The sequence below is a fragment of the Triticum dicoccoides genome, chromosome 1B (assembly GCF_002162155.2).
Source record: "Triticum dicoccoides isolate Atlit2015 ecotype Zavitan chromosome 1B, WEW_v2.0, whole genome shotgun sequence".
Taxonomy (NCBI): domain Eukaryota; kingdom Viridiplantae; phylum Streptophyta; class Magnoliopsida; order Poales; family Poaceae; genus Triticum; species Triticum dicoccoides.
Window position 1 is genome coordinate 62,191,669 of NC_041381.1, and position 9,912 is coordinate 62,201,580.

General features: G+C 49.6%; 1 pseudogene; it reads left to right on the forward strand.

Moving 5' to 3' along the window:
* The first annotated feature begins 201 nt into the window (after window positions 1-201).
* Window positions 202-4,375, forward strand: LOC119319066 (annotated as a pseudogene).
* Window positions 4,376-9,912: the final 5,537 nt, after the last annotated feature.

Below are 9,912 nucleotides of genomic sequence, written 5' to 3' on the forward strand. Positions count from 1 at the left end.
GATGTATGCTTGTGTGGAGCAGAATGTTAGAAGGTCTTGCACGCGGTCTTTCGGCGAATCAGCTCCACGATCTGTCCGAGCATGGTCTACACGGCAACCCTCACAATCACTTTCTTTTGAACTATCAACGGCATCAGCAGACTATATGTAATGTGTGTGCTCTGGAGCTTCACTTATGAACTAGTCGTGCACAACATGAGCCTTCTCCTAGCCTTGGAGCTGCTGCTGCTCCTGCTTGCCTTGCCACACCTTTCTTGTGCCTCAAATTCTACAGAGACGCCACTGGATCGTCAAGCAGAGGCACTTCTCCAATGGAAATCTAGCCTAAACAATTGGTCCAATGATCGCCTGGACTCATGGACAAAGGGAAGCAACCCCTATGACTGGGATGGCGTTGCATGCAGCAACGACGTGCCGCCTCGTGGCCGTGACCAGGGTGATGATGCCCTAGTTGTGTCCAACATTTCGCTTGTGGGGTTTTCCCTTGTTCGCATGTTGGACAGGCTCCACTTTCCAGATTTGCCCCATCTTGTGTATCTGGATCTTAGTGGCAGCATTCTCCGGGGCTCAATCCCGTCAAGCATTGGTGCTCTTTCCCAGCTCACTCACTTGAATCTATGTCGCAACATTCTCCGGGGCTCAATCCCATTAAGCACTGGTGCTCTTTCCCAGCTCACTCACTTGGATCTATCCAACAATGAACTGAACGGATCTATCCCAACATCCCTAGGTAATTGTACTAACTACCATTTGTTTCTACCATGCCTAGTACGGTTGCAAGACTAGGGAATTTGATGAGCCTCTCCACTTTGCAGATTTGCCTCATCTTGTCTATTTGAACCTTGGTAACAACCACCTCTCAGGTGGAATCCCTTCAAGCATTGGGGCTCTTGCGGAGCTCACATACTTGGATCTGTCCGTCAACGACCTAAACGGATCTATCCCACCTTCCATAGGCAATTGTACAAAACTATCTTCCCTCGATCTCCCTTACTACAATTTGTTTGTACCATGCCTAGTAAAGTAGGAAGACTAGGGAATCTATTGAGCATCTCCATTTTGCAGCCCCATCTTGTCTATCTGGAACTCGGTCACAACTCTCTCTCGGGCCTAATCCCATCAAGCATTGGCGCTCTGGCCAGGCTCGAAAACTTGGATATGTCCGGCAACGACCTAAACGGGTCTATCCCACCTTCCATAGGCAATTGTACAAAACTATCTTCCCTCGATCTCCCTTACTACAATTTGTTTCTACCATGCATAGTAAAGTAGGAAGGCTAGGGAATCTATTGAGCATCTCCATTTTGCAGACTTGCCCCATCTTTCTATCTGGACCTCGGTCACAACTCTCTCTCGGGCCTAACCCCATCAAGCATTGGCGCTCTGGACAGGCTCGAAAACTTGGATATGTCCGGCAATGACCTAAGCGGATCTATCCCAACATCCCTAGGTAACTGTACTAAACTAACCTCCATTGATCTCTTTTACTACATTTTTCTCTACCATGGCTAGTACAATAAGGACATTAGGGAATTTAATGAGCCTCTCCACTTTCCAGACTTGCCCCATCTTGTAAATTTGGAGCTCGGTTATAACTCTCTCTCGGGCCTAATCCCATCAAGTATTGGCACTCTGCCCTAGCTCAAAAACTTGGATTTGTCCGGCAATGACCTGACCGGATCTATCCCGACATCCCTAGGTAATTGTACTAAACTAACCTCCATCGATCTCTTTTACTACAATTTTTTCTCTACCATGGCTAGTACAGTAATGACACTAGGGAATTTAATGAGCCTCTCCACTTTCCAGACTTTCCCCATCTTGTCAATTTGAAGCTCGGTTATAACTCTCTCTCGGGCCTAATCCCATCAAGTATTGGCGCTCTGCCCAAGCTTGAAAACTTGGATTTGTCCGGCAATGACCTGACCGGATCTATCCCAACATCCCTAGGTAATTGTACTAACTAACCTCCATCGCTCTCTTTTACTACATTTTGTTTCTACCATGCCTAGTACAATAGGAAGACTAGGGAATTTGATGAGCCTCTTCCTTTGCAGATTTGCCCCACCTTGTCTATTTGAGCCTTTGTGATAACCTCCTCTCAGTCGAAATCCTATCAAGCATTGTTGCTCTGGCCAAGCTCGAATACTTGGATCTATCCTTCAATATTCTTAATGGATCTATCCCGCCATCCATGGGTAATTGTACAAAACTAACCCAACTTGATCTCTCTTATAATTTTTTGTCACAAGGATCCATTGGAAGCATAGGAAATCTAACGAGTTTACATTACCTAGATCTTTCCCACAATCAAATAAATGGTTTCTTCCCTTCGACCATTTTTAAATTAGCCTCTCTAACAACACTGGCACTTGGATCCAATCAGCTTAATGTTCTATTACCACCAGAGTTAGGATCACTTGTTCTTCTCTCACATCTGAATCTTTCCAACAACTAGATCACGGGTTCCATTGGAAGCATAGAAAATCTAACAAGTTTAGAATTATTGGATCTTTCTAACAATCAAATAAATGGTTCCATCCCTCCAACCTTCTGGAAATTGATCTCTGTTACAACACTGTCACTTGATTCCAATCAGCTTAATGGCCTATTACCGCCAGAGTTAGGATCTCTTCTTCTGTTCATAGATCTGAACCTAAGTAGCAACCTGTTTCTAGGAAACATTCCACCTGAGATAAGACATTGCCACCATTTATCATCGTTACTCTTATCAGACAATTTATTGACAGGAGAAATACCACAAGAACTTGGGTATCTCACCAATCTATATCAGCTAGATTTGAGTAGAAACAATTTAAATGGTGCCATCCCAACGACTTTTTCTGATCTTACGCAACTATATAGACTGAAATTATCATATAACTATTTGGCTGGCAGAGTTCCATCTATCGCTGCAACATTGATCTCACTTGACCATAATATGAATTTATGCGGCGATTCCTATGACTTAAAACCGTGTGAAACACCGAAGCTCGACATGGAACACCTAAACAGAAAACATTCACGGATGGTACTTCTTGCTTTTTTTTGCATCCTTTTCCTTCGCTTGCCTCTCAATAGCAAGCATCATGGTTGTTTGTCGCACAAAAAAGTATGTAAAAAGTAAAAGCAAAAGCAAGTCTGGAGATATACTTTCTATATGGAATTTCGATGGAAAGATCGCATTCGAAGACATACTCGGTGCAACAGAAAATTTCGATGAGAAATATTGCATTGGCATTGGGGGCTATGGAACTGTCTTCAGAGTTGAGCTTGAAGGCCCTTTGCCGTCAAGCTCCTGCATTCAATGGAAGAATTCAGAGAGGAGGAAACATTTCACGCTGAGATTGAAGTGTTGACGAAAATTAGGCACCGATGTATCGTCAAGCTGTATGGCTTCTGTTCACACTCCCAATGCAAATTCCTCGTGTACGACCTTATCGAGAGGGGAAGCTTATCATCCATTTTGCACGAGCAAGAGCTAGCAAAGGAGCTGGATTGGACAAATAGAATTGCTATTGTGGCGGATGTAGCTCAAGCTCTCTCCTATTTGCATCATGATTGCGATGCTCCTATTGTACACCGGGACATAAAAAGCAGCAACATTCTTCTGAACCGAGATTATAAAGCTTATGTCTTGGACTTTGGCATGGCAAGGAAGCTGAAGCATGGTTGCTCAAGCTGGAGCACTATCTTTGCAGGGACATGTGGCTATATAGCCCCAGGTACTCACTGATGGTCTTAATCCATCCGTATCCATCGATGATATGAACATGCGTTCCTGAAAGTGAGAAATAAAAACTGATTATGTTTTGATAAACTGATTTTTTATTACAGAATTGTCATTCACCGTGGTGTTGACCGAGAAGTGCGACGTGTACAACTTTGGTGTGGTTGTGCTGGAAGTTGTGATGGGAAAGCACCCAGGTGATCTGCTCCTTTCGTTCTTCTGCCGAACAGAGCAGCTGAGGAAGTTCAACGATATCCTGGATCGACGCATCGCAGCGCCGTCAACCATTCATGAGGAGAAGGATGTCATTTTGGTTGCCTTGGTGGCCTTTGCTTGCCTGCAAATCAATCCCAAAGCCCGGCCAACAATGCAGCAAGTATATCAGGCACTGACAAATAGAAACCACCCAGCTTTCATGCCCAGGCCCCTTCACGAAATCAGCCTGCAAGATTTGCACGATTATTGTGGTATCATAAAGAATATATGAAGCTATATATAGCTAGTCTCTGTGTATTTGTATTTGTATTTGTGTGTAGAACTCGAGGACAGCAGGGTGGATAACAAGTAAGAGACATCCTTTGTACATTGACTCGGTAAATTGGTACTTGTAATTTCTGTGCCAAAATTGCATGGTTTGCCAAGACATGGATGACAGTATAGGCATTCCCATTATCTAGGTATCTTTATTCAATTGAAGTGGGTGGAATTGTGAAAAGTGGATGCATGCATCATTTTTTTAAAGGGGAGTTGATACATTATGTTTTGTGGAAACTGATGATACAACACTTGGATGTTTAACAGACAAAATTTGAAGCAACCGAAGTTTTTCAGCGCATTGCTTTGTTTTTTTACTGATCAAGTATATATTGAGGAGTACAGTAAAGTAAAAGTGCCAGACGGGTTCCTGAAATCGAAATCACTCTGTGTCGCTTCGGTTTCGAGCTGAATTGCGCTATAGCTGCAGGTGTGTATAGTTCACAACCTCCGGACAGTTGGAGGCTACTTTCATACGAGTAAATCAGCCGCTAGTGCTAAGGCATTTTTGAGCCAGATATATCTTTTGGAGGACATGAACCAAACCTCCAAGGTACTAGCACCCAACCTCATCGCGGCTGAGCTCTCAGTACTTGCAGGCCAATAATGTGCATCGTCTTTGGGTTTTTTTTGGGAAGCGGGGAGCAGATCGGCTTTGCTGATATACTGAGGCTTTACTTGCAATAGTGTTTTTTTAGAGAAAAGGCACGAAGGCCGACTTCAAACTAATGAAGCCATCAACCGGCTAGGATACAATGGAGCTGAATTACAAAGGCAAAGACTTGACCAAAAACTGAAAAATACATGCAGAATTCACTACGGCCAAGAGCAGCAGCGAACAGAGCATCAAGAGAAGCTGCGATCAAGCCGACGGAGGTCTTGCACAGCCAGAACTGCATGGCCGAAGCCACCTGACGCCAACAATTGCCGTGGACATGAAGATCCGGACCGCTTGAAGGAAACCACCGACTTCGCCGCCCGCCGCCATGGCCCACTGCCGGAGGGGAGACAACTATCTCCCCTTCGTCCAGACCGTGCCGAACACGTGGATGCCCACCACCAGCCGGCAAGCCAACCAGCAACTAAGGCAGGAAGTCACTGAAAGTTGCGGAAGGATCCACACGCCACCACCAACGCCGGCAACCAGGGGAGCCGAGCACCGCCGCCGCCACCAACCACCACGCACCAGGCCCGCAACCCCCAACCACCCCTTGAACAACGCCTCCAAGGAGGACCGAGACGCCCGAACGCCGCCGCCTTCCGGTCTAAAGGCCAAGACTTTCGCTCAGGGAGGAAGGGGGACGAGGGGAGCCGATCTTGAAGCTCGACCCGCCTTCAAGAGGTATACCAGCACCGGAGCGCCGCCGGCGTCGAGGTCGATGCGGAGTCGGCCAGGGGTGTTCCCCGTTCCACGACTCCACCACCCCATCCTCGACGGCCAGATCTGACAGGCCAACCACCAGATCGGCGAGATGAGACCACCGCGAGGGGAAGGGCCAGGAGGAAGAAGAGCCACCCGCCGTTGCATCAAGACCTCGTCATCCTCACGCCACCCACGCGGCCGAAGAGGACGGCCAGCCCCCGCGCGCGCCATCCACCGGAGAGATCGACGCAGCCATCTCCACCCAGTGCCGCCGCCCTGGCTTCCAAAGCCCCTCAAACGGACGCGAGGCAGCAGATCCACGCCGCCACCTTCACCGGAACACGCGCAGCAGCCGGCGGGCTCCTCGGGTGGCAGCGGGGAGAGGGAGGAGGGAGGAGAGGAGTCCGCGGCTAGGGTTTGGGGGGCGCTACCATGTCGCCCGAGAGGGGCGACGGGAGAGTCAGGGGGAGTGTTTCTTGTTCTTGCAATAGTTTTATCAGTACCAGGTAATAGTTCACCTGTTTTATTCTGTCTTTTCTCGTAATTTTCTGTTCACATTGGCCAGTGAAGGTCTTGGACCTGAAGCTCTCACAGGCCAGATATGGCTCCTACATCTGGATCAGTTTGAGATTGAGAAGGATTTTCTTTTACTTCGGAGGGTGCTGAAGCTTCTGCCTGAACTCTGAACGTAGTTGTTAACATGGAAGGAAGAGTATTTGCTTTGCACAAACATGGGCGGCTGTTACGCTGATATATAAACATGTTCCGCAATGTTGTTTATGGCCTACACTGACAGTTAGTGATCTGAGAATGCGCAGCTTCCTCGAATTGTAATCGAATGATCAACTCGCCATCAATGCATGTTGTTTATGGCCTACATGCTGAAATGCTGAATTACTAACATTTGCATTAGGAGGCAACACCCCATTGTAATCGAATGATCAACTCACACTTAATGCATGTGTGCTCTCTAAATGAAAATAGTGCCCAAAGAGAACTGCAACAATCTATATATACACCGTGGTTGAATGGCAGGAGATGGAGCACAGGAGCAGTATAAGGTGCTTGGAATTATTATGATATGCATCTGCTGTTGGAAATCATTTTCTTAAAAGACTTGGATAAACAACAGTTTTTTGACCTGAGTTTTTATTTATTTTGAGATATTGGAGTCCACCAAATCCAGTGAAATCCTTGGTCGACATGCGCTTCTCATTTCGGAAAACAATTCCTAGTTATAGTCCAGTTTTCCCGTCCACCTTTTTGAACAGTTATGTTGGTACTCCGTGTGAATTTATTTGGCAAGAGTTCTGAAACGAGGGCATTAGTCTGTGACCACTTTCCGTACCACTTGATTCTGCAAGAGGTTCGGAATGGGTGTAAAGAGTGTAGCAAGAGTTGACATGCGTGTAATTTGTAGAGAAGAATGTGAGTGACAAATTTGGTACCCCAAAATGCATAGGACCCGCCGTTTCTTCTAGTCAAATGGTTCTTCTCGACTAGCACTCCATCATGAGTAAAAAGGAGTACTACCTGAAACAACTGTGAAGTGCCTCGACTTTACCTGTAAAAAATGGAATTTTAAATACAATTCATAGCGATGCCCAAATAGTTTCATTCGTATGACATCTCAGCACATTACGGCTGCAACTGAATATTCAACTTGATCCCTATTAACTATTTTTAGAAGTAATTCGTACGATAACAGCAGGATGAAAATTGAACCAGGACAAAGAAATAAACAAATTCAGTTTCACATAAGTAGGTCGGTGCGGTACCATGCTTGCCTTACTATGGAGCCGATCCTGTTTGCCTTACCATGGCTTTCTTGTGCCTCAAATTCTTTTTTTTTTGGAACGAAGGCTCAAGAAGAGCCCGACTTTGAATTAATAAAGCCATCAACTAGCCAGGATTACAAGGACAAACGCTTACAACAAAAAGTAAAGGATAAAACCGAGCGACGAATACAAGGAACTCAAGCAAAACAACTCACGGCAGCAGTAGAGTGAGCCAATGCATCACCACGCTGCTACCAACACCCTACTGGACGACCTACACCAAGAGAACAAAACTAGGGTCTTGGGAGGAATGCACCACCGCGCAAGCTTCGTGATCACAGCCATCCTCGGAGCCAGCCATGGACCAGACCACCATCTGTTACTGCCTCTGCAAAGGGCCCCTACCCCTTCATCCTGGCTCGAAGGATGCCGCACAGGCAGACGACAGCTCGGTTCACCCCAGAACCCAAATGGATGGCCTCCAAGCTGCAGGGAGAAGGAACTAGAGCAGAACCACAAGCCCAGGGCATACTACTTACAAGCACCATCGTCGTCTGCGGCTCAGCCGCACCAAAGGGCAAGAGCTGCCGGCCACAGTCGCAGAAGCATGGGAAGCAGCGAAAAGTAGATCAAAGGCCAGCGTTGGATTCGCCCGAGCACAATGCTCCCACCAAATGGTATATCGTTGTCGCCGTAGAGGGGAACCCGTTCCCCTCTTGCCCAGGCTCGTGGGCATCGACCCACCGGCGACCTCGTCAGGGACCCTCCAGCCAGCAGCCTATGAAGAAACAGAAACCAAACCAAGCTGTCTCCCGCGACCATCACATCCACAACCAAACTCTCTCGCCGCCCCTGCAATCCCCGGACGATGCCTCCAAGAAGGAACACGACACGGACGTGTCGTCGCCGCCCGAAGCAGGGGACCTAGGCTTTCACCTAGCAGGGAACGGAAGGAGGGGGAGGATCCACTCCACAGCCTCCAAGGAGGGGAACGGCGCCCAAGGCGTCGCCTTTGGTGTGACTGTCGCGTCAGCCAAGTGTTTCCCTCGGATCCAACCCCGCCCGACGAGATCCGCACAGCCAGCAACCGGGAGCAGCGGCCTAAGCCACCAGGACCCAGATCCGGCGAAGGAAGGAGCAGATCGGGGCGGAGGGGATGGGCTTCATCAGTGGCATACCTGCGGGATGAATGCACACCAGCGACCAACGACCGCCGCCACCTCGTCACCCACGAGACCGAGTGGGCGCCTAGCGCGCACCGGCAGGGCGGCCAGCCGCCAGGGCTACCCCATCCTCACCTGCCGGGGCCGCCGTCCCGCGTGCCGAGTCCCTGCACGAGACGAGCAGCCACTGAATCCCCGCCGCCACCTTCATCGGGGTCGAGCGCGTGCGCTGGAGCACACCTCAGGCGGCGGCGGAGAGGAAGGAGGGGGAGGAGGGGGCGCGGCGGTGGCGGCTAGGGTTACCCCCGAGTCGCCTCGAGGAGACGATGCGGGGGGAGGGGGGCGACTCTGCCTTAGTCCAATATCCTGTGCCTCAAATTCTACGCAGACGCGAGTGGATCGGCAGGCAGAGCCGCAGCGACACTTCTCATCTGGACTCAAGGGAAAAGGAAAGCAGCCCCTGTAAGTGGACCGGAGCATGTCACTAGCCAAGCTGCCCCTCCCAGTTAATCAAAAACTAAAAAAGGACCTATGCCATCCGACGTGGGTCCCACATGTCATCTTCTCCCTCTCACCTTCTCTATTCTCCCCTTCCACTCCCCTCACTGCGGTGCCTTAGTGGCCCCACCTTTTGCATCTCCCATGCCGCCCCCCTTTGCCCTACGCGCCGCCGCGCCCGCGAACTCCCCCGCCACCACCGCCGAGCACGCAAACTGAGCAGCCTCATATCGCCGGCGTTCGCCTTGCCCGACGACCTCACCCCTCTTAGTCGGCTCTGTGAAGGGGAGGACTTCGTATGTGAGCTGCAACGACCACGAGCAGGTAGCACCGCCAATGCGCGCGGCTTGCTCGAATCGTGGCCACCTCAAGGGTTAAATCAAAGGTGCAGGAAGAGAAGGTCCTTCATTCCAACGGGCCAACAAATCCAAGGTTATGTCTCTACAAATACAAGGGGTGTGGGGTGTCTTGAATCTCAAATCAGATATCACCGGTTGCTTTTTTTTAAGCAGTCACCGGTTGCTATGGGTATGTATTTGTTTCTTCTCTTGGATTGTCTAGCTTATCACATTCCAGAAGGAATGATAAACCGACAAGTGTCCAGCTACCAGCCGCTGAATCAATTTCAGACAGCCACACCATAGCTCCCCCCGTGTCGCTGCCCCAGGCGACACCGGGGGCGACCCGCCTCCTCCCGAAGCTCACTCCTCCGCCTCTCGGCTCGCTGCCGCTGCCACCGGCCCGTGCGCCGCGGTGGCGGCGGCCCCCCTGCTGCCGAAGGTGCCAGGGGAGGTCCGGTCTGCTGGTGGCGCTGGGAGTCGTCGGGTGCTTCTGGGTGGTGGCCGG